This window comes from Onychostruthus taczanowskii, unplaced genomic scaffold (genome assembly GCF_017590055.1).
Source record: "Onychostruthus taczanowskii isolate IOZ18803 unplaced genomic scaffold, ASM1759005v1 scaffold4, whole genome shotgun sequence".
NCBI lineage: Eukaryota > Metazoa > Chordata > Aves > Passeriformes > Passeridae > Onychostruthus > Onychostruthus taczanowskii.
In genome coordinates, this window is record NW_024501459.1 from 7,711,669 (window position 1) to 7,737,221 (window position 25,553).

Genomic DNA, 25,553 nt, shown 5'->3' on the forward strand with positions numbered 1-25,553 from the left:
TAAAGTTATGAAAGACATCTGGCTAACAATTCTATAGAATCCCATCCAGTAAAAATATTTTAATAGTTTTGTTACATTGTGACATCTACAACCCGTACTTAATGGTTAATGGACATAATTTTGAAGGTTTTTTCACCTACCTTCTCTCAGACTTACCAGCTAACAGTAGGATATAATCTGACTTGTTTCTTGCAAAACTCCAGCCAGCTGAACCCAGGTGACCTTTAGAGAAATGCAAGTCAGGCCATTAACATGTGAAATTTATTTTTAATTCCTGTGTTTCCAACAAAAAAAAACCAAAAAAAAACAAAAACAAAACAAAAAAAAACCACACAAATAACCACACAAAAAAAAAAAAAAAAAAAAAAAAAAACCCCCCCCAAACACCAAAAAAAAAAAAAAAAAGGCTAAGATACACACTTAGTGCTGAGCATGAGCAGTCACGAGTTGTACTCTCAGAGATCATCCATCCTATACAATGAACATCCAGTTCCAATTCTTCCTTGGATTTTTTTGTTGGTATTAATCATGAAATCATATAAAAGATTTGGGAAGATTTTGTAGATCACTGAGTCCTACGGTTAACCTAACAGTGCCAACCAAGTCTACCACTTAACCATGTCCCTTCTTTGAAATAACTTCAGGGATGGTGACTTAACCACTTGGTCATCCTGTTCCAATGATTGGCAACCTTTCCGTGAAGAAATTTTTCCAAATATTCAGTCTAAACCTCTCCTGGTAAATCTTGAGGCCACTTCCTCTTGTTCTGTCACTTGTTACCTGTGACAAGAGAACCCCTCCTTACTACAATGTCCTTTCAGGGAATTGTAGAGGGACATAAAGTCACTCGGCAGAGGGTCTCTGCCGAGTCTTCTTTCCTCCTGGCTTAACAACCCCAATTCCCTCAGCTGCTCCTCATGATTCCTGTGCTCCAGGCGCTTCCCCAGCTCTGTTGTCCTTCTCTAGACTCACTCCAGTACCTCAGTGTCTTTCTTGCAGTGAGAGACCCAAAACTGAACAGAGGACTCAGTGTGGCCTCACCAGCGCCAAATACAGGGAAACAACCACTGCCCTGGTCCTGCTGACCACACTATTGCTGATGCAAGTCAAGATGCCGTTGGCCTTCTTGGCCACCTGGGCACACTGGTGGCTCATGTTTACCCAGTGGTCAACCAGCACTCCCAAATCATTTCCACCAAGAAATTTTACAGCCACTCTGCCCCAAGCCCTCATGGGGTTGTTGACACCAGAGTGCAGGACCTGGCACTTGGCCTCATTGAAGTTCATACTGTTGGCCTTGGTCGATGGATCCAGCGTGTCCAGATCGCTTTCTAGACCCTTCCTGCCCTCCAGCAGATCACCACTCTTGACCAGCTTTGTGTTATCTGCAAAGTGAGTGTGCCCTCTATCCCCTCATCCAGATTATAGATAAATATACCAAACAGGACTGGCCCCATTGCTGAACCCTGGAGAACACAACTTGTGACTGGCCAGCAACTGGCCATAACCCCATTTGCCATCACTCTCTGGCCTGGCCATCCAGTAAGTTTCTTGCCCAGCAAGCCATGTACCCATCCAAGCCATGATCAGCCAGTTTCTCCCAGAGAATGTGGGAAACTATGTCAAAGGCTTTCCTGAAGCCTAGGTGGAAAATGTCTACAGCCCTTCCCCCATTCACAAAATGGGGCACCTTGTAATAGACAGAGATCAGGTTAGTCAACATCACAAATTAAGGCTATCATTGGTACTGCAGTCCACAAAACACAGTGCCAAATTTACCAACTTTTTTTATGGGAAATGACATTAAAGCAGCCGCTTCTATATCTCTGGTAAGCTCCACATATTGTACAGACAGCTCTGAAGTTGCCCTTAGATCTGTCATATGGTGCAAACAGCTGTCGATGAGCCATGTGAACTGCTTTGACCTCCTGCATGCCATTTTCCTCTGGCTTCCCTTTGACTTTGAGCATGCGGCCTCTTTTACACAGCTCACAGGATTGCAAGGCAAAAGATTTTTTCCCATTTGAAGGGACCAGTGATTTTTCTTGGAGAATACGAATACAAATCAATAGTTTCTCATTTTGACATAGGGAAATGCTTTTTTTTTTTTTTCAATGAACACTATTTTCACCCCTGAGACTAGTAAAAGCAACAAGAAGAGGCTACATTAGAGATGCGTGGGGGATTTTAAGACCCTGCTTCACTTGCACCCATTTCACATTGTCAAAACATGTAAAAACAAAGGATTTTGTTTCACTTACAGGAGACGCGAGTAAGTGTACAGCTTCAGAAGTTTAATTGCATGATGAATTCACAGGTGACAAGGTGCTAGCATTTGTATAAAAACTACCTGACTTTATACATGAAACCAGCAGTCTTTCAGAAGGATTTTTCCTTCAACACAAGGAAATTTGGTCTACTATGTATCGCATTTATTTAAGGCCAAGAACTCCAGTCAGATGAGCACATAGGACCCTGGGCTGACTGAACTGGCAGCAGAATAAATGCAGAATGTTCCCCTTGAATTGTACATTCCCTTTTTCCTCCTGGACATCACAATGCTAGGTTTTTGACACACATATTTTTTTTCTTTTTTTTCTTTTTTTTTTTTTTCAGGTTCATTTTATCTATTTAATATCTGACTGATTCACCTAGGAAGTAAAGTCATCTTTACACAATGTGCCTCAAACACCAATTGCTCTTCTAGGCAGAAATTTCATCAGAAACTTTTGCCCTTTAAATTCCTCTTGTAGAGAAAGAAACTGCATGAAGCCATAGGAATAAAGCAGAGAACTGCTCTGGGGAGCATTACCAAGCCATGACCCTGGGTACAGCTGGAATTAGGAGCAATGGATCTCCTTGTGGGCGCTTTATGTCAGTTCAGGAAAAGGCCACGTGCCCCAGCTCTGCCCCACCTTCTGCCATGGGGGAAAACGCCCCAGAAGATTTCAGTGCCAAGTGATCAAGTGACACTTTAGTATCCTATGCTCAGGGCATCACTGGGCAGGATATGATATCAGATGCAGGTCTGGAAGCCAAATTTTGCTCCAGTAACCTGTGTGGCTTGCTGAAATCCTGCAAGTCTTACACAGGACTGAGCTGTTTAAGACCAAAGACAAAATTTGTTTTCTTTTGTTTAGACTTAACAGAGCTACATTTCATTTCACATTCCTTATTTGTACAGCAAAGAAGCAGATTGATATTTCAAAACCTTTTCCAAATGTTTATTTTAAGCAGTGATACAGGAACTCTGTATTTTTACATATGGTTAGTGGTGCTGTTTGCAAGTTATCAGTCATCAGTTTAACTTTTAATCAAAGGGTTTAAAACATTTGTGTATCTTTGAAAGTTTCACACATATTTAAGTGAAGCTTGATGAGTAGCAAAGTTTTAATTGAGCAGGTGTTCAGGAATGGATGCACACTTCCTGACAGCCCTCCTTGGGGCTATCCCTGGGTAGCAAGACACAGAGTGGCTGAGAGTACAGGTAGCTGAGAGTAGGTGTGCTGATAATGCACCTTATTAGTACAAAATCTCTAACACCAAAAAAAAAAAAAAAAACCAAACAGGAAACAAGGGCAGGCTTTGATAATCATAAAAGTTACAAAGATAATTCTGCAGCTACCATTACATATTGCACATGCTGCATAAATTGTTTTCTATTCTATTTTAGAGATCTTCATGCATTCAAGTTTCCTGGGGTTTTTTTTGTTTTGCTACTGCCACTTTCTGATGATTGTCTTTGATTGCATTACTTCATTTGAGTTGACTGTTTATTCCTCTGCTGCTAGAAACAACAGAAAAGGATGTAAATAGTGCAGGGAAATAATCTAAGCCTGGGGGTCTGAGGACCAGCATTTCTGACTCCTGTTACTTCTCTCTATTATGGGTCATATATATAATGTACATGCCATACACAGCCTTGGAGACTTTATTCTTATTAGTTAAAATGTCTTCAATTTCAATGCATACACATTACACAGCTCAAGAGACAAGAGCAGGTATTAAACATTCACAGGCAGATATGAAGATTTAATTATACAAGCAGTTTTGAAGCCTTGGAATCAATGTACACACACACACATGCAGACATATACACATAATCACACATACACTTAAGTACAAAGTGATATTAATACTGGATATTGTTTTCTAAGTGACAGTGAAAAATAAGTATGTGTCTGTCACATTCAAAAGACAGAATTCAGTTCCTGTAATGAGTTGAAATGTAAATACACCAAAAAGTAAAGATGAACAACAGATCCAAAACAGGAAGAATTAAAAAAAGACTTAACTTCACAAAAATAAAATATATAAAAGTGGATCCAATTATTTGAAAGTTTCTTGATGTATATAAAATTCTAAACTATTAATACATATATCTGATAAATAATGATATTCTCCATATTTCTTTGTTTAATTCTCAGTTTTCTTGCAAGATCTCTTGAAGTTTGGTTGTAATGGATCATTACGTCCATAATGTGCTCAATGTTGGAGTGAATTTTGAACAGTTTTTCGGCTGCATACTGTTTTCTTCCAGATAATTTACTGGATTAAAATTAGCAGTGTGAAAAGCTGTAGAGAAATCTAAATGCCTGCCAAATCAAAGAAATAATCACATTTTTATGAATATTTAATATCATAGTCATGGCAAATAAGGCAAGTAATTAGTACTTACCATAAATTTGCAAAGTATTATTTTATGTAAATGTTACATTCTACTAGTTTGATATGAATTATTCATTGTATTACCAGACAGTGACACAAACCAGCAAACATTAAAATCTATGTGTTATTAGTTTACTTACCTTTAATGATATTGTTTAGAGGATATTTTTCTGAGATTACTATTTTTTTCCCAAATGGGATGGAAACAGCAAGAAAGTCGTTTAAAGTCACCTACTGCACATTCCAATATTGGAGGAACTCAAGATGCAAATCAACAGAATGCAAGTTCTTTCATGTGTGCAGATGAAGAGCTCTCAGCTATGTCTCCAATTGCAAAGACTGCACAGGTGATTACTATTAATGAAGTATGGTAAAAGCTGTTTATAAAAATAATGGATGTGGGAGAAAAACATACATCTTTACAGATAACCCCCACAGCCCCTCAGAGTCAAGGGGCAGAGTCCTTGGGTCAGGTAACTAAATGACTAAAAGAGAATCTAGCCCTGATTATAACACACACTACCCAAATAGCACTTCAGGACAAAAAGACCCACGTCCAGCTTATCTAAAGGTGTGGGTTGACACCTGTCTTTCAGGGCTTGACTCCTAACTTTCCTTGATTCCTACAAATATCTGTTCCTTTTCCTGATTTGTGATTAGCACCTACTGATCCCTGAAAACATCAATCTTCATTTTCTTCCAGTGTTAGAGCATACTAAATGGCCAAAGCCACTTAAAACTCTTTCTCCATCTTAAATATAATCTCCATCTCCTTCTGATGTTAGTAAAACCTTCCACTTTATTGTAAGTGGCAGATTTTCACTGATACTCCTTTAGAGTGGCCAATATAGAGAGCTGCTCAACACTAATCACTGAAACATACACCCCTTTGCAATTACCTTATGATGTGAAAAATAACCAATAACTTCCTCATCTATCTTTCACCTACCAAACTATTTTATTGAATCTTGATGAGCAGCATCTGACTGTTTTTCTCCTACAAAGCATGTCTTCTCCAAACAGTAAATCTTTCAGTCTAAATAAATTACATCCGCTGCTTGTCAGCTTGCTCTGCAACAAACTTACCAAAATTAAAATCAGCTTATGCCATACATCCTCTCCTTTGGTAAATTCATGCACATTTCCTGCAGACAATTTTGATCTACTCTAGTATTCAACTCTCCTAGTATAAATCAATTAGTTGCTCATGAGACCTTCAGACTAATTGGTTCTGGAGCCAAATTCTCACAAAAGAAAATCCGGTGTTCCTGTACAATAAAAAACATATATTGGTCTTTTGGATCACAATTCAACTTAGACCTACCACAATAGACTTCAGATCTGTGTAGCGGTATTATAACTTTGTGTCTGCTTCACTTGCCTGGCAGTGTCTATGGGCAAAAGGGTTCACAGCACACAGTTGAAAAGCAAACGTTTTATTTCTATTTATTTTTCAAAATTCATCAAAGCAGAAAAGAGTTTTCTTGTCCTAATAGAACCCTGAATAATGAAAATGTGAACTACATATATACATTAGAAAGCAATATTACCATCTTTGAACAGAGATTGGAGCAACTGGAGTAGTTGTTTTACTTGTGGTAAGTAAATCAGATTACAGGCTGGTAGAGGTAGTTCTTTCTGAGCCTTTGGTGCCTCTGAATGGGAAATTCGCAAGTATGAGCAACACTGGTGTAAATTTTGTTTATTTTATTTAAATACAGCTTTCCTTATGCTTAACTCCGTGTTACCTGTGCTTTTCACTGATTGGTATCTGGAGTTTTGTTCAGCAAAGGCAAGCCTTAGCCTTTCATGCTATCATTAAAATTGTAGGTGTGATTTTGAATAATGTCGTGCTAAGGCACACACCAACCATAACATCTCTACAGCTTCTAGCAGAAGTGTAGCATTTTGCATTTCGCAAAATTAAAAACATCCAGTTTCCAGAGAACTGAAATACAAGGATTTTAGCTAAGGGAGACGATGAATATCAGACGTGGCTTCACAAAATGAGCTGTTTTGAAGTGCAGAGGAAAAGGTGCTCTTACAATAGCTCCTCACTATGAGCTCATGGTTTCGTGCTGTACTTGGGAAAGTGCATCAAGGAACAGGCAACTAAGCTTCCAGTATTAGAAGCAGCTTTAGAAACCACAGCTCAGTAACCCCCATTTTAAATAAAAGATTGCCAGCTGGCAAGTGGGAGAGAAGGAAATTTCTTGTCCTTGTGTGTGGTTTGGACTGTGCACCAGTAAACCATCAGTGTTTACCCTAACAAAACTCTCATCAGTCTTTGGAAGTTGCATGTTTTCCCTTAAAATCACCCTTGTGTAACCTATTTTATTTAGGTTCAAATTTGTTTCCACCTCCAAGTAAGCAAGTTAGCAGGGTCTGTAGAAAGCATAGAGAAACATATGCAATGATCAAAAGCTCACATTAAAGAATCTTCAATCCCTGACTCTTTTACCCTTTGGTATGGACTCTCCTGCACCCCACTCTGGCCTTGTCTCCCCCGATCATCATGATAAGCAATATGTGCAAAACATCCAATTAAAAACAAAATTTAAAGTGATGATAGAGAAGAACGCAGCACAATGGACAGCAAAAATGTGGTTCACATAAATGTTTGGTTTTAGCTTTAATATTTTAAACAAACATTTCCTTCCACTTAGACTCATCCTAATCTGCAATCTCCACCTGGTGTTTTTCAAACCAGATGGAAATGTAAATTATTTAAAATCATGAAATTCCATTAGCAGTTGGGCTTAAGTGCTTAAAAAAAAAAAAAAAAAAGGATGAAAGATAACTTTTCAGGGTTCCAAAATGCGACCGCGCCACCCATTGTGTGTGGCTGTGGCCACAGAGCAGGGTCCAGGGGTGCTCTGCTCCGGGCATGCCCTGGCTGAGCTCTGAGCACTGGTGGAGAAGCCCTAGATCCAAGCTATGGCTGAGATTTGCACTGCAGCAGCACCTGCAGCTCACTGACTCCCACAGCAGAAAGAGTGTGACCCCTGGAGAGCCCGCAAAGCAGACATCCATTTCACCTCCCAAACTGCTCCAAGCAATGCTACCTACTTTGCTTCTGTTCCATGGGGAGAAAGAATTTCCCAAAAATGGGGTTTTTTTCCTAAGTGCAACCAATGCCCATGATGATGCCTGTTCATTCCTGTTTGTAGCATAAAAGCCTGTGAAGAAATCCCATGAAAAGAACATGCCTGCATGAACAAATATCACAGAGAAATGAGAAGAACTACAAAGACAAAAATACAATCCAACTTCATCTTTCTATATGCAGGATTTTTGGCCATGGCAACTAATAGCAAGAATTACATCTAGGGGCATGATATTATTTTATTTCTCCTCTTTGTTGAGGCCTTGTACAAAAGAAGACCAACAGAAAGCAAATGCTGATGCATGAGGTGACTCACAGCTCTCAAGTGCATCACAAGACAGGAGCCTAAAGCCACTAACACCAACAGGCTGAGTTACAAGGTCTTCCCAGCTCCCATCTCCCTTCCTTTAAGTTGATTGAGTTCTGCCAACCAACATCACTCACTGCTGAGCTCCCTATTGCCCTGCACAGCAAGAAATCAAGCGTAGACCTCTTCACCACTGACTGAAGGACTTTCTTCTTGCACTTTCAATATCTGTTTTTGTGAGACAGGAGTTCTCTAACTAATCTTTCCTTGGTTTTTCTACTATTTGGCCGCATCATACTGTAAAAAAAAAATCTCTAAAGCTCAATTATATTAATTAATGTACAAGAACTTCAAAGTTTATATAAAATGTGTAAGAAGGTATATGTACAAGAGTATATCCAGTGCCATGGATATATTCTATTCACATGTATCATTTATGTACCATTTCACATGTACCATGTATTCTATTTACATGTACCATTTACAAAACCCACACCAGACACACCCATTCTGGCTCTGTTATTAAACCCCAGTTATTAACAAGCATACTATTCTTACTAACCTCCCAACTTCAGCTCCATGGTAACCACACCTCCATCTTTAATCCCGCTTTCATTGACCAGGGAAGAACGGCTGGATTTGTTAATTGTTCAAGGACCAAACCCACTGAAGGAGACTTAGGCACTGTGACATTATCCTAGCTGTCTTACTATGAATCCAGAACTCTGTGAGAGATGGCTATGGTCCCCTTCCAAGGCAGGAGAAGAATGTGATGCTGGTGAAGGGAGTTCACAAGAATCAGCTCACTGAATGACTACTAATGCACCTCTTACACCCTAAGCCTCTCAGAGTACTGACCTGGTGCAAGCATTCCTGCCTGGTTTGGATCACAGATGTGAATCCAGGTCTAGTCTAACAGAAAATGACTACATAGGAACTCCTAAGCCATACAACCAGAGGATACAGCAGATTGTTAAGGGCATTGGGTAGATGAGTGGCAAGAGAGCAAGGAGCTGGAGTCCCAGTTTGATTTTAAGCTCTTTCTTTGAAGGTGGTGCCAGCTGTACGAGTTTGGCCTTCTGTTTGCACATTGCCTAGTCCAGTATGAGTCCTGCCTGCTGCAAGTTTATATGCTCTGTGAAACTCAGAGAAGCTGTGCTTAATAATGATCATATTTACTGTGGAAACAATCACTTTGGATTTTTTTCTTGCTTTGCTCCTTCACACCAACACTTCTGTAAATCTTTTATGCCTTTGGTGCTTGGGCCAATGCAATAGACTTCCCTAGAAAATCTTGCACCTTCCTCTTACCTCTAAAAAATTGGCATATTGGCTAAGGAAAAAACTCCTAAGTCGCACATATGACCCTCAACAGGGCACTATCTACCTACAATTCCTGGAATTTCATATTATTGAAAAAGAGAACTCTGTTTCATAGGGAAAAAGCATATTAAATGTTGTAGCACTAAAAGCACCCAGAAGTGGCAGTGTAATCAACAGTCCAAATTTCAGTGTCTCCAAAAAAATTTAAGAGTATCTGCCTTATGGAACACAGGGCTGGTTGCTTCATATGGCTCTGCTCTTCTCTGGTCTCTTCCTTTATCTCATTACATCATTTAAATTCTGGAGATGTTCTTGCCATGGCTTTTTCTCTCTCTGATTTCAAAAAATGAACCTGGGGCTTCTGATCAGGATGCAGAAGCAAAGAGGAAAAAAAAAGCATTTCTATAACAAAGAACTGCCTGTAAAAACACATTCTAAATAAATAGGATTTTATATGTATACCTATTTTAGAGGTATACCTTTATTGTATTTGTTGCAGTTTGGTATCCACTGTATGGATCCTGGGGGTGATAGCTTCTGCTGCACAGAAATTGGTGCATTGGGACTAAATGTCTCAGTGTTTGTTGAGTTCCTCAGAAGGGCTTTGCAGTCTGTAGGGAGCTCTCTTTTGTGTCACCAGGAGCATCCAGGCAAGCCAGTTTAAATCTAACTAGGATTGCCATACTGCAGTCAGCTCACCTGCAGAGTAACTGCAGTGTAGTCTCTCCTCCCATGCAAAACAAGTGACTCTATGTTGTTAATTTTCTATAAGCTTGCATACCCCACAGGTAGTCCAAAATTATCCTGCCTCATGGAAAGAAGTCATCAGCCATCTGCACCAGAGTGAATGGCACTCATTGTGAGAGAGGTCCCATTGGGAGCAAGTCTCCCCCTCATTCTCATCTGAGACTTCCCCTCTTCCCCTAACAAAACCCAGAGAAGCCATCAAAAAGTACTCTGAAATTTCCATGGCTTTATATCCATATAAATCTTTTTTTTGTACTCTCTGTGTAGAACAGCTTGCAATATTTGGGGCTATTTCCTTTCTGGGGGTAGAGCCTCCAGAAATTCAGTCAGTTTGGCCACAGCCCCCAGGAACAAACTCTGCTGTGGTTCCTTCATCATCATCCTGCAGATGATGCCAAAGATAAAAAGGCAAAAGAAGGTCCAACTGGGGTTGTACTCTCTATCACATTGGACTCAGAGTTGCAGAAAGAGAAAGCTGCTCCCCACTGCCATAGGGAAATCAGAATTAGGTAGGGATTTCCCTCCACCCCATGTGAATCAGAGGGCAATACCACTTGGACAGGTCACCCTTCTTAAAGCAGGCACAGCTATGGGATCTGGTGATGTTACTCATCACACACAAATTCTCATTCTCTGAACATAGGAGTGAGCAGGTAGAGCACCCTGTTCCATGGCTTCACTGTTCTCATGGTGAAATATCCACTAGGATACATTTTTCCTTTTTTCGTTTTCTCTCCTTCCAATGTCTCTTTCAGCACACAGTGGTGTAATTTCCTGTCTTCATCTTCTTGATAAACTCTTCATTGATTCTGGTACACTTTTGATAGGTTCCTCAGAAATCATATCTTGTCAAGTCTGAATGAACCCAGAGTGCTCAGCCTCTCTCACAGGACTGGTCAGGGCTTCAGCCCCCGACAACCTCAATGGCCCTCAGATTCAGTTTATTGAATGTTTATTGACTTCAATTTATTGATGTCTTACTTATGTTGTCATGCCCAAAACTGGGTTCATTAATTAAGTCACTAGGAAGATCAGAAAGAGCCAAAGTAGGGAGACATTCTGAGAACTTTCTGCGGTTTTGACTGGGCATTTCCCTGCCCTGTTCGATATGTTTCAATATGAAATCATAAATGATTGCACACTTGGGATGCAGTAAGTTATCCCCTTCTGGCTAACAGGAACCAATGGAATGCACACATCTTCCCAGTGTAGCCTAGGTGTAGCCATTTAGGAATGCACACAGTATTCTCACCAATTAGCTGATGGGTAAAGCCCATTATTAACCTTCAAGTTTAGTTTATCTGCTCAGTCTGGTTTATTTAACCAATGAATGCAAAGTAATTTCAGTATTGTCTCCCTGTCTCCTTTCCTGCATTGCCTTTCAGCTCTTTATTCCTCTAAGCTGCCCAAATATTTTATTCCTCCTTGCTCTGCCATCTTCCTTTCTGAAACTCTGTGGTAATTCCTGCAGCAATTGTCAGCACCCCCTTACCCCAGACATGCAGTTTGGATCTAATCCATTTCAGTGACAGTCTTAGTGGATAGGAGACCACTGGCCACTTCAGTTTTGACCAATGTCTAGAGTTAAGGGGCTTCTTGTTTTTCTCCATAGGAAACACAGTTATTTATAATAACAAGAGATGTCACAAATTAAGTGTTTGCATTACCATGGTGGTATCTTTAAGATAAGTCCAGTACAAGGATGCTAAGGGTGAATTCCTATTCAGATTGAGGGATCTGAAGTTAGGTATTTATAGCTGCAGCACAGACCTAAGCTCCCATTACAAAAAGTGGATAGTTGAAATAGTTAAGGTTGTGAGTTTCCCACATATCACTGCAGGCTGGCTTTTCCACATACCCTGCAGGCTATTTTTACCTCAAATCAAATCCTACCTGAAGAATTTAAAAATGGCTTTATATAACTTAGAATTTTCTTTTCCTACTGCAGACACAGGAAATAAGGACGAAGTTAAGTAATTACACTTTCTGTGCTAGCTCAGGTCTCCCAGTGTCTTGCTCCAAATACCAAACCTTGCTCCCTTAAGATGTTAAATGCAGCAGATCAGCTCCATTTTAAAACATGTCTCAGAGCTCCCACTTGCTTTGCATTTTGCGACAGGCCAGCTCTGGCACAGGGATGCAAGACCCTCCAGGGACCTCCAGCCCAGCAGGCTCCCCAGTCCTGAGGGCACAGCAGTGAAGACAGACTCCACCTGGGGAGTCAATCCCCACCTGGGGCAGTGAGTGGGGATCCCTTCCACCAGCAGGTCCCAACGAGAGCTTTGCTAACAAATGGAGGCAGAAAAGAGCTCCCAGGTGAAGGGGTCTGGCTGAAGCAGTGAGCTGGGGCACAATATCAAGGGGGAAAGAATGCATCCTCTCCAATAGTCACTGTGCCATCTTTTTTTGTTTTCTTCTTTGTTTGGATCCAGGGCAATTCAGATCCAGATGAGACTACATTCAGGGCCAGGGGACTGAAGCAGTTTCCAGTTAAACAAAAACCATTCAAAGTTAACAAACAAGTCTCTGCAAATGGGAAAAAAATAGATTCATGCATTAAAGCTGCATTAAGAGAGCAAAGAGAAAACAAATAATTCTCTGCCTGCCACAATCTTCACTTTAACTGAACACTATTGAAAAAGAAATGCTGTTGGTCCCCAGTGCAAAAGTGGAAGGGGTGGGAAGGTTACGTGGGGAGACGAAGAAATCACTTTATTTCTATCACGATGCACTAAGATATAAATACAATCAAAAGGGGTTAATCTAATCCTTTTGTGAAGCACTGAGTCAGAGAACAAGACAAAAACAAATCTGTGATCTGGAACTTCCTGAGCACCCACTCAGGGTGGATTAATGAGGAGTACACGGCTGTGAAATTACGTGCCCTCTGAGTCAGGAAAATGGTCCTAGTGGTGCATGACCTTGAAATGAGGGGAAGCAAACTTCACCTGATCCACAATTATAAAGACCTAAAAGGAGGGGGACTAAGGAGGAGAGAGAACACATTAAGAGACGAGAAAATGTCTCTGAATACGAAACCAACAAAATATTAAACAAACCCAAGGCTCGAAAGATGAATCAAATGTAGCATTAAAAAATCCAGAGGCTTTAAAGGATACTGGCATTAGTGTTTGAGCATTATAAGGAAAGCTTGTCCTCTTTATTTACATGAAGTGGATATTTTGTTGCTGTTGTTATGGACTTAGCGATGTTTGTCTGCCTTCAATTTTCTCTTTGCAATGAAAAATTGTTGTGAGATGATTTCTAGTCTTAGCTGCTTTACATGACAGTATTATCAAGGATTCATCAAGAGGCCATCTGTCGAATTTATGAAAAAAAATGCAAAAACAAAACAGATGAAAAGGAAAGAGCAAGACAGAGACTAGTCCAGGGGACGATAGATGTGGCAGCATGTGCCTCAGTGTGAAAATTACAACATTTAAATACTGTAGAATAAATTACTGTGCCGAAAAATTAGTGATGCTCTCCCACTTCAGATTCTCTCCTTATGATGAGAACATAATGAAATAGATCACAGACCAAATCATTTTTTCCTGTGGCTATTATTATATTCTAATGAAAAATTAAAATGGAGTAAAGACATAAAACCTGTAAGGGAATCAAATAAGCTTAGCTACTGAGTCATTTCTTAGGTATCTCCAAAATATACAGCTGATGTGGAAACAATAAATTCATAGCTTTTTATGTCTGTAATCAACTGATCTCCCCCTGTTTTTCATATCTTCTTGCATCTTTATTGTTGGTATGTGTAGACTCAAATACATGCCTGTGACATAGAAAAGATAATGAAAGGGCAAAAAAAATTATTTGGCTTCAATACAACTGGTTGAATTGCATAGCAAAGTAAGTAAGATATAAACATCTATTTCCAAAAAATATATATTACATATAAAATTCACTATTTGTTGGTTTCTAACTACATTGATACTTATTTTTACATACTGTGTATAAGAAATAAATTTGAATCAGATATGTGCATATTGAAATCAGGCTGTTTGGATTTAATCAGAATTTAAGGGTTTTAATCCAGTTTGTAGTGTATTTTAAAAAAATCCATGTCCTTCCTCGCCTCTCCTTTCACCTGTCTTCCCTGAGGAATGCACTTGAACTTCTGTGAAAATTTGTGACAAACTAAAAGAAGAACTATTGCACTGATTACTGCACAAATTCAAAGATTTTCAATAACCTTTCCCCAGATGCAATTTGGGTTTTATTTATTATGTTTAAAGTTATGGAAAACCAGCCATCAGGCTATACCCAAAAAAAGTGAAAAAAATCAGAATTTTTCATACCATATATTTTTAAATGTAACTGTAATGCATAAAGAAAAATTTTAATTCTCCACACAGGGAGAAAAACTAAGAGAAAAAAGGCTGATACTGCTGTTATACCACATTTAAAAAGACACTCACAAAAGTTAACTCTGACTTTCTCCACCAAAACCTCCCCCAAAATTAGATGGCCTACCAACAATGACCTATCCAATGATGATCCAAAGCAATGAAATTGCCCTCAAGCTTTATTAAAGACCTTCCTCCACTATTCTAGTTTGTGTGTCAGAAACCAATTTCTGCCCTAATCTCCATGAGTTCTAATTGTTAACTAAAAAGTAAAGAAAGGCTACATCTGGTAATCTATTACACAGTCCTCAAGCACACAATCATTCAATTTAGATGATGAACATTCTTGGTGCATGGAGAAGGCAACACCCTAAAATCTTCAGCTGACTTGGAAAAAAAAAATCACCAAGATAATCATTAATTTTAACATAATTGAATTGGAAGATCATCTTGATGCATCAGTAATTAAATGACAGCAAACACCATAAAAGCAAACTGTGCATATATCTTAATGGCACAGAGCAAAGCAAAACTACTTACAAGGTCTAAGCTCTGTGTCCTTCCAAAACTACAATACAGTTTATGGCTAAAGACCTCTGTATCATTCACTGGAGCCTGGGGAGACTGCATTAGGGAGAATTTGCAGGTTTAGACCTGGAAATATATGCTTACTTATTTAACTTTACTCATGAGGGTAAGCTGACAAATTTCAGTTGTACTTGACCCAGCTGTAAGGGCAAGCATATACAAATCCCTCTGAAAGATGGGACATAAAATTTACATTCTGGAAACTTTTTTTTAATACAATTATGCAAATATTACTATCACGTTATTATGCTTTAAGGATCAATTCTTTAATTCTATAAGCATCAATACTCACTTGACAACTGTGATGTAATTGCAAGCAAAAGAAGAGGTAGTTATGCTGGGTGGGGGGGCTTACAAAGTAAAAGTCTTCTGTGGAATATCTGAATATTAAACAAATATCTGAATATTAAACAAAGTCAGGAGAATGAGTCTATTACAAAAATATTGTCTGTAGGACTTGCCTTCTGATTTAAAAGAAGATTGGCATGTGAATACCAGACTTAGTACCTTTTTTGAAGAAGGACCTGTCACGCAAATGCAGTGAACCCAGAGTTTCTCAGGGATCAGTAATCTTGCTTGTGAAAATTAAGAGAAGAAACCCCCAGCAATCAAGTATATTCTATCACATATACTCTGTTAAATTTTACTACATGACCAAGCATTTAGGTAAAGATTGTGCCATAGAAAAAGGGAAACAAAAAAATTTGTTGATGGTGATTTTTGATCCTCACTTCCCTGCATCTCTAGGAACAGTTCAGAAGCAAAAAATGGCATCAACAAACCACCAGTGTCCTCCGTGACTGATTTTTAATAATCCAGCTGCCTTGTTTAGAGCTGGCCATTTCTTTTTCCCTGCATTCTGCAAGAAAAAAAAAAAATAAGCCTTTTCCTGAACCAATGCGAGGACCAGCTCATGATGAAATAGCACAAAACTCCTTAGAGTTTCAAGGGAGTGGTGTTTCTCACAGAGGTGCAGAATTCTGCAGACATCCAGCCCAATTCCTGCTATTGATGGAATATTTAAGTGATTCACCCATGCCAAACCATTATCTCTGTACTGTGTAACAAAGCCTAATGGTCACATACAATAACAATCAGCAACAAAAAACAATTGTCATGCAAGCACTGGAGGTCTGGTTTCACCAGGAGCAGAGAATTCCTGGTAACTCCAATTAATTTACTGGGCTCAGACTCAGTTGTTTCACTGGCAGCAGATTTACCACAGAAGCTGTTGTCCCATTTTGGGGAAACCAAGAGCTTTTGTGGCACTCTTTACCTGTCCTGAATTGCCGGCACCCCAAGAAGAGAATTATGCCCGGGCAGAGCTGTGTGGGAGAACGTGAAAACACATTCCATTAAATTAGTTACTCAAGTGTGTAGCACTGCTGTGCACAGGAGTCAATTACCCTGATAGCCCTGCTCTGCCCCACTCCCTATCACCATATGACTGAAGATCCATTGTATAATAATATCCTGCAATAAGGTGTCAAGGAAGGACATTAGGGGTCTCTGAAGCAATGAGCATTAACCGGGTACAATATTTTCCTAGGTCCATTTTATTGGGATAATCCCTGAACTATTCAAATACATGAACTCCCATATGAAACAGGTATCTCTCCATCTGCACAAGCCCTGTTCCTGATGAACAGGCTGGAAATATATGGGAAGTGACGATATTTTAAATAACTGTTCCATAAAATAAATAGTAAGCACACAGCTCAGCATTTCAAGAGCCATAAAATAAACCATCATCAAAAAAGCTTGTTTTATGAACCCATAAATCCCCTGAAAATAAGCGTTTTCTTCATCTTCCTGTGTTTTAATAAAAAATTCCTTTTTTTACTCACTCAATTACAATATCACTATCAGTTCAAATTACGGGTCAAAGATATGGGGCTTAATGTATGTACAGCCAGTTCTCTTCTCCTAATAACCTGTCATTCCCAGGATTTGAATGTCAGAACAGAGCCTGCCGTGGTAATGCTACCCGGCAGCACAGTGATGAAAACTTTGGACAAATCATGAAGAACATTCCAGATCCAAATCATCAGAAGGTTACTGGGGAGAGCCTTTCATCCCGCTCTGACCCCTTGATCTGACAAGTGACACCTACAAAATGAACAGCTCTCCAGCTTAAATTGTTTAACTGTAGCCTGATCAGTTTTATTATCTTGCTAATCCGGATATCAGCCATTTCATCAGAATGGAAGATATGCATATCATGAATTATTTTGACACCAAGACCTTTTAATTTTTGCCAGCAATATTTCACTACACCAATCAGGGCCTGCAGTCAGTGATGCTGCTCGCCTCCTGGGATGTCAGAGGACAGTGCACTCCTGACAGCACCAAATCATCTGGGAGCTGTAACGAGCTATTGCTGCAATTATTATTATCTCTTGTAGTCATGCATTTCATTACAGTGCAGGCAGACAGAGGATTCAGCTTCGGGCCGCTCTTATTTAGGAATCTCTGCCATTTTATGGGCTGTAGGGCTCTGTAGTGTAATTTCTTTTCTCCTCGGTAGACAAGGATAGGTGAATTTCTAATAAAAACAAAACACTAGCGAGGTACTGTAGAAAGAGGGAGCACAATACAGTACATTAACCAGCAGTGAAACAGCTTAAATGGCCCACTTGTAGTTTATGAAAGCAGTGGTTAATCAGCAATATGGTTTGCTGCAGAGAGAAATAAAGAACAGTTTATCTTTAAATACATATATATTATCCTTTTCCAAACTATCCACTGCTAAACTTTTTTGAAGGCTAACACTAAATCTTGAAGGGACAGATCTATGGCTTTTAGTGAACTTTTTTCCACTGCTTCATAAAAAAACCCCTTAAATAGTTTAATGCATATGCCTGTTTTTTTGTCTAAGCAGCTTATTGGCCATTATTGCAAAGCACAGGTATGCAAGCAAGCATGTTGGACACAAAGGGGAGAGGAGTAATCTCATCTAAAAATTATAAAAAATTATAAAAATTAAAAAATGGATATTCACAGGTAGAACACACCATGCCTTAAGAGGAGCAGCTGAGGGAGCTGGGGTTTTTTTATTCTCAAGAAAAGGAGGCTCAGCGGGGAATTTATCATTCTCAACAATTCCCTGTCAGAGGTTGTGCTGAGGTGGGGACCAGTCCCTTCCACCATGCCTGCAGGAGAGGACCAGAGGGAATGGCCTTAAACTGAGATAGGGAGATTCAAATGAGATATAAGAAAAACCTTTTCTCTGTTTGGGTGGTCAGGCATTGGAACAGGTTGCCTCTGGAGATGGTGGAGCCAACATTCCTGGAGATGCTCAAGAGCTGTCTGAATCTGGGTGATGGTTTAGTGGTGTAGGGGTTACAGTGGAAGGACTGGGTTGGTGTTTGGACTTGGTGATCCTGAAAGTCTTTTTCACCTTTGATGATTCTCTGATTCCATGACCAGGGGCTCTCCCTTCCCAGAGAAAGCATCAACAATCACCATTTTACTTCTTTCTTACATCTAAGGATAAATGGTGGCCCAAAAGACCTTGTCCTGTCTACCATGTGTTGAACGCCCTTTGGAGGGTATCACCAGCTTCCACAAGCATTACAAAATAAAAAAAGGTGACAAAATGTGAGATGACTCTCTTTCTCTTCAGGAATTCCTTTTCCTCAGTTTCCTTTCTCCTTTTCAAACCCACTCCTGAATGTTTAAGCTACAAATTACTTAATTTCATAACAGAAAAAGAAACACCAGCAAAAACAGGGATAGAATTCATCAATTTCCATGCTTTTTAGTAATGGTACAAAATACAATGAGTAAAAAAAATAGGAAAAATAGGAAACTTTCTCTTAAGTGTGAGGAGCACAGCCAAGCTCCTGGCTATCTGTGTACACATAATAAAACACTGAAAAGTCAACCACACATTCAGAGAATCTAAAACTAAGTTACCACTGATACAGGCAGAAATTGCTGCTACACCAAATAAAATATTAATTAGAAGAGACAAATTTAAGTGTCAACAATAAAAAAACTACTTCACACCACCTTTCCCCATGAAAACTACATGATGTCTTCTGTGCTGAGGTATTTAATTATGCACTTTCTGTATTCAGCCATCTCCTCCACATGTATAGTTTCTTTGACAGCAAGAGAGACAAAGTTCTGAATATTAAACTTAAAGTAACATATTCTGCCTCATCACTTGTGTAAAGACAGCTGATATTGCCTGAGAGTTTGGCACCAGGGGCCAGGCACCATATTTTCAGCCACCCACACATAAACCCTTTCAATACAATCACTAGCAACTTGACTGTGAAATTTCCAGACATTGATGGCTAGCAAAGACTAATAGCAATGCTCCTGTGATGGACTCCCGTCATGAAAACGCAGTTCTTCAGCTTTTTGATCCCATCTGTGTGATGTGAAGAGAGCAGGGAAGACTTTGCCTCGGCAAAGATAGGATAGTGTGTCCAAAAAGGAGCAGAGCAGCACACCAGGGTCTGTAGTGTTGTGTTTATTTACAGATGCCATGCAGTTCTACATAACTCCCTTGTTAGTTAAGGGTTGCTGACCCTACAGACTCTTACACATGTGAGCAGTTCCATCAAAGTCACTGGGACGTGCATGAATTAAGATTCCTCCTTCAAGAAAGGCTTAGCAGGATCAAGGCTGGTCCTCATGGCTGTTGAAATCTTTGAGATTGACTAAAAGGAGAAGCTAAATCCACTCAGCCCTAAACAAAGAAGAGAATAGTTTCTCATGACCCAAGTCAGTCTCTCTTTGTCTGGTAAGGCAGTAATTCACACCTCTGAGGGACTGGCTCTGCCATTCCCTGCTCGTGGTGTGCAGCTATGGAGGAAGAGAGCTGGACCACAGCCCCAGAACAGGCAAATGAGGTTTGCACTGAGGAGCATCAGCTCAAGGCACTGACATGGACACCAAAGTTTGCTCTGTTGCTGAGGGTCATGATGCCCCTGCTCTGCAAGGGCTGGCCCACGGGTGACTTGGAGCTAAAGTCTCCAAATCACCCATGGCTGACTTGCTAAAAAAGGCAAGAATCATCCCCCTCCTCCTCTCTTCACCTGCATGACCTCAGAAAACAACTTTTCTAAGTGCGCTTTGCAGGTCCTTTAACATGGCCTTTACATTGGCTGTGGCTATGTCAACGACAAGTGAAGACATTTAACATAAAACCAAAGCAAGACAGCTCAGCCAGGAGGATCTAAAAGCACCCCAAACCCAGGCTGGAATATTCTGGACATTTGCAGCTTTTTCTCTACCTTGAATCCCAACTCTATGCTCTGCTTCATCACAGCTAAGAACAGGGAACTGCACCAAAGTCAGAAGTGTGCTGGCTGTGCCAGGTGGCTTCTTTTTGAAAACAGGTGGGAAGGCACAACATTTCCTTCAAATTACTGCAAAACTTTAACGCAAAAGAAATTTTTAAAAATTAGAACAATTAATTAGAAAAATTTAAGAGGGAACCCAGGCAATGGCGTTCTCCCACTCCCACTCTACAACCTGTCACTGCTTTCAATGTCCCTTATTTTATTTATTTTATAATCATATTTATTCCTTTTAAGACAAATGTTTTCTTAAATGACTGTCAAATCCCTTTTTAAAATCAGCTTTAAATTACAGTCAGCTCTTTATTATCAGTTAATCTAGATAGACTTAATAAAAAATCTTAACTCTTGTAAAGCTGCAATTCTTTCATGTGCATCAGTAAGAAATTAAAAATGCAATGCAATAAAAAAAGAAACATGGAATTTGCCATTCTTCAGGTCAGTGAGAATCTCTTCAAACACATTCATGCAAACACAAAAGGGTACAGACTTCATACAGTATCTTCTTTTAAGATAATTTTGAATTCCACATTATAGTGAACAAAAATTCATAGGAAAATATGCTAATAATGTCAAAACCTCCTGCATTTCAAGCATCTTTTGGTGTGTAAGTGGTGTTTTTTTGTTTAACAGAACACGAGAGCACCTGACTGTGAGGAAGTTACACAACAGATATAATTACTTAATTGGATCCTCATAACATTTGCAGACAATCAGTTCCAGAATTCTCAGAATCATTGGGGGTCAAATTCCACAACGTCCACTAAAGTGAAACAATGTTGTTAATTGATCTGACTCAGATCAAAGTTCTTATATTTTTCAAAGATTTCAGCATATGTTAGCATGTTGCTTAAATCTTGAAGCAATTATTACTTCTTGTTTACTGAATATTACATTGCCTTAGTAACATCTTAGCTTGTTTATTTACCCTAAGAGCCAGGTCTTTTGTATTACAGTCTAAAGAGTGTTTTAGCTTATAACATCAGAATTTTAGTTGTCTTTAACGGCAACACAGCAGATTTGCACTAAAATAAACATAAGTTCTTCATTAACTTTAGAATGTGTACACACTCAGTCTTTTATTTTTTACAAAATCAAGCATGACAAATTCTTTCCAATACTTCTTAAAACAGAACCTGACTTCCATCTGAGTCCTGATGATGAGCTGCAGTGTAACATTGCAGCCACCAAATATGATGCATCAGCATTTACCATCTCAGCTTATAGGTGCATTTAGTCATCTAAATGAATTAACAACAATTAAGCAAAAAAAAACTGCGGGAATTTTTTTAAATCTGGCTCTCAGCAACCTGTCTAAAGCTTTATCCTTAAATCCAAGGTAAGAATTCAATACTTCGTAGGTATCATGGCTAAGCTTCAGCCATCTATTTGTTCCTTGCAGTAACTCATGGAAAATTTTTTCCTTCCCCCTTTGCCATCCTGTAATGTATTGTGTCCTTCATTCTTGCCATGCTAAAAGGTTAGGGATGCAGTGTGCACCAGTAAGAGCTTTTTACTTTTGCACTGGTGACCTCATGTCCATGCAGGGAATGTAACACAACCTGCCTAAATTCCGACCACTTCTACCTTTGGTGAATTTAATTTGTTAAATATCCTGTGGTTTAGGCCCATACTTACAAGTAAAAAACCAATTTAATGAAAATTTTCATGGTTTATGTATCATGTAGACATGAATACTCATTTTAAAAACAGAAACAGAAATCTGCAATCCAAGAATAACCTGATAAAGGTTGGACCAAAGTTTCCAAATGCAGTTCCTGGTGGCAGGCTTCCAAGTCCATGTTAGGCTCCCAAGCCCACATTAATCTTACAGCTTCCATCCAAAAAAAGGGGGTTAAGCCCTGTGTGAAGGAGCCTTACAGCATTTCAGTAGGCACCTGCTGTTTCTGCAGAGAAGGAGCCAAGCACTGCCACAAACAAGCCTTGCTGGATCTGTGCTGTGCCAAGGTATGGGCTGGGAATGGAGCAGCTCTGCTGGCTGTGCCAGGAAGGAGATCACTCTCAGCATCCAGGGAAGAGCTGCAGGTTTCGGGGAGTCAGTAAACCCAAAAGGCTAGGTGATCTGGAATAATGTTCTCAGCAGCAATCTTTAGGGATATAATATTGGACATTTAAAGCAAAACTCAGAAATAATTAAGTGACCAGATTCACATTTGGTTTGACTTAAAACCACTAAGGGCCTGTATGTCCCACTAATGCCAAAAGCTACCATGGCTTTTTTATGGAAGAGACAAATTTGGAATGTAAAATTAAGCAAAATATTTGAATACTTTGGCCTATAAACCTTGTGTATACAGCCAGTCTAAACTAAACTCCTAAATATTTAAAATCTTATTTGCTTTTTATTAGACATAATTTTGATTTTAGGAAACAGAAGAATGGAAATAAAACCTCTTATTTTTACTCATTTAGATGACTCCATGAGATCACAGTCAGATACATAAATTAAATTAAACTACACAAATAATTCTTCTTAGGCTTGAAAAGAAATTTAGAGAAGAACAAATGGCCATTTATAACCATTTATAACCATTCTTCCTTGTACAACCACCACTACCATTCATGGTGAAGTTTAAGGGAGTTAAGAAAAAGAGTGCATGGCACTCTGCTGCATCTACAACCACTCAATTTTAAACATTGCATGTAAACTTTACAATACGAAATCTGAAAGACTAATCCTGAAAACTTGCTCGGAATCCTGACCAGTGGAGGGACTCCACCACTCATTTTTCAGTGGAACTAAGAGAAGGGCCCCAAGCTGCAAGACAGTGTAGGGTAATTACATATGAGCCTTCCCTCAGAAAACCCACTCTTGGCTGGAAGTTTGGCAAGGATCAACCCCTCTGTTGGTGTTTACATCCTGCAGAGAACCTGACATGTTCCAACAAAGCCTGTGTGAAACTTCCAGAATATTTGCTTCCAATATAGGGGGTGTGTTCACACTTTTATTTTAAACCTAAGGCAATAGTAAACCTACCTGTGCTGTCAGGTTGTTGTTAAGCCACCACACTGGACAGAGAAGCCTTTTGAAAGAGGGCTTGTTCAGTACAGCTGCTGGAAAGCTTATGGAAAGCTTCAGGCTTTCTTTCACCTTTCTCATTCACACGAGGAAGTTGTCATTTCCAAATCAGTCTGAATTAACTCATATACTGCTCCACAGACATATTTATAATTTTGTTTTGCCCTGAACAATGTTTCTTTTTAATAATTAAATGTAATTAATTTGGGTTGGTATAAATCAGTAATTCAGATCTGCTGTTGTCATTCTATAGTGAGTAACCTTCTGAATTACTTGTAAAAGGAATGGTCTCCTAAAAAAGGGAGAAAATCTCTTCAATTAAATCATAAACATTTTATAACATATACTGTCATCCTGGGGGAAAAAAGTAAAAATTTTTGTAAAACCATGCTATCAAATTTTGGAAAAGCACAATACAAGTCAAATCTTACGAAAACAGTTTTAATAATTCATTTTACTTTGTAAGCAGGTGGGCAACTAGAGCTCTCACATACTATTACAATGTGCAGGGGGTGGGCCACTTCTTGCAGAGGTGTTGAAACTTGATGGTGTGTTCAAATGTGTGTTCATATCCAAGTGCATGTAACCAGTTTTGTTCAGGAACAGACAAAGCTACTTCTAATTGCAGTCTTCATATTAAAAGCTGAGCATGTACTTGTCTTTGCAGAATCATGGCCAAAATGATTTTACAATGCAAAAGATGAGTTAGGTCACTCATTTCTCTGGTGAATACTTATGTGCCCTGGTTAGGTAGACAAAACAGAACTTCACTTTCAAATTCAGATCAGTCATAGTTTGCTTTATTTGCAACCATTCTGCCACAGGAACCTTGCAGTTCAGTCTTCATTATTTGTGGGTTTGGAAAGCAAAATTAAAATGTGAAACCCTATCAACATGTGAACTCTGCACCCTCTGACATATGGGGCATGCCCCTCATCCAACACAATCTTTGGTTAACAGCTGTGAGGAGTTTTACCAGGCTAAACAGCTTTTTAGTCTAACCCAGGGGAACTGGCATGTGTTAGCACAGCTACAGAAGGTCTCTACAGTCCCTAAATGCAAAAACATATTGAGGATTGCAAAGAAGAAGTTACAAGGGGGACAGAGTTCAAATAAAATTTGTTCTCTGCTTCATGGCAAGATCAATCTATGCTCACAAACACATTCCAGACAGGCTCATTTGCTACAGGTTTGCATTTGTGAATGCTCAGAATGAAGAGCTCCCATTAACGCCGCCAGGAACACTGGCACACAGGAACACCGCTCCTCTGTGGAGTGCAGACAATTTGAACTGCCTGAGGATTCAATTCAAAGTACTTCCAAGATGAGGTTAGAGGGCTGTGTTCCATCATAAGCAAAATGAGAGGAAGTATCACTTTTGTTTCATTTTTTTGTGGGGGGTTCTTGCCAGTGAAATATCCTTAAAATTCATCCTGGTGTGCAACAATCTATAACAAGACCTGAATGTGGCAAAGCAAAAAGATTTACCTAGGCAAATTTTTGGTGTGGCCACTGTCTGAAGGCAATCCTAGCAGCAGCATACATTGATGTTTTTGCACTCAGAGTAGCAATGTAATATTAACTTCATGCAAACTGGTGTCTGTGTCTAGTGCTGCCATACTTCTGCACTTGAGCCTTCTATAACGCAGGTGATGCATATGGATCTTAACAAATCTGTTATGCAAATGTAGGCAGACCATTCTATCCCAGAACTCGAGGCTTACTGTACCTTTAGAGTTCATCTGTCATGCCCAGCTCACCTCCAGTGCACGCAGAGCCTGGTCAGACCCAGCAGCCTGAGCAGGCTTCAGACAGCCTGAAACACCGAGCAAATGGCACGGTGTCCTTTTCTTGCCAAACAAAGGAAAAAATAAATTTTCAAGGAAAAGTGGATATATGGCAATGGTGTCCACATAATAAAGAATCCAGACCAGTTTAAGTCTGACAGCCTGTTCAGGCCAGTGTAGCACATAAATGGCCCACTGACCACTTCAAATCACCACCATGCTGCATGGGGTGGGAACAGAAACACTTACATGCCACAGACACACGGGAGTCTGAGAGAGAGAGGTGTTCATTCCCTTGTCAGTGTGAAGGG